Below are 327 nucleotides of genomic sequence, written 5' to 3' on the forward strand. Positions count from 1 at the left end.
TGAGTCTCCTGAGGCCCTCTACGGGGGCCCCTCTGTGGGGCTCCCCTCGGGGGGCCCCCCTCTGTCTCTGCTGGGGGCCCCTGTGGGTAGCTGGGGACTTCTTCTAAAGAGTTGGGGGGCCCCTGGGGGCCCCCCTGAAGTGCTGTGGCAACAATTTGGGGTCCTATATTTTCGCCTTGGCAGCACCTGCGGGGGCCCCTGGAGGGGCCCCCCAAGGAGGGGCCCCCCACAGAGGGTCCCCTCAACGGGGGGCCCCCTGCGCTGCTGCAGCTGCTGCTACGGGGGCCCCTCAGTGCTGCCGTGGCTAGCTGCCGCAGCGGCGGGGGT

Source organism: Eimeria tenella, genomic scaffold (genome assembly GCF_000499545.2).
Source record: "Eimeria tenella Houghton genomic scaffold, Eth_scaff2003, whole genome shotgun sequence".
Classification (NCBI taxonomy): Eukaryota; Apicomplexa; class Conoidasida; order Eucoccidiorida; family Eimeriidae; genus Eimeria; species Eimeria tenella.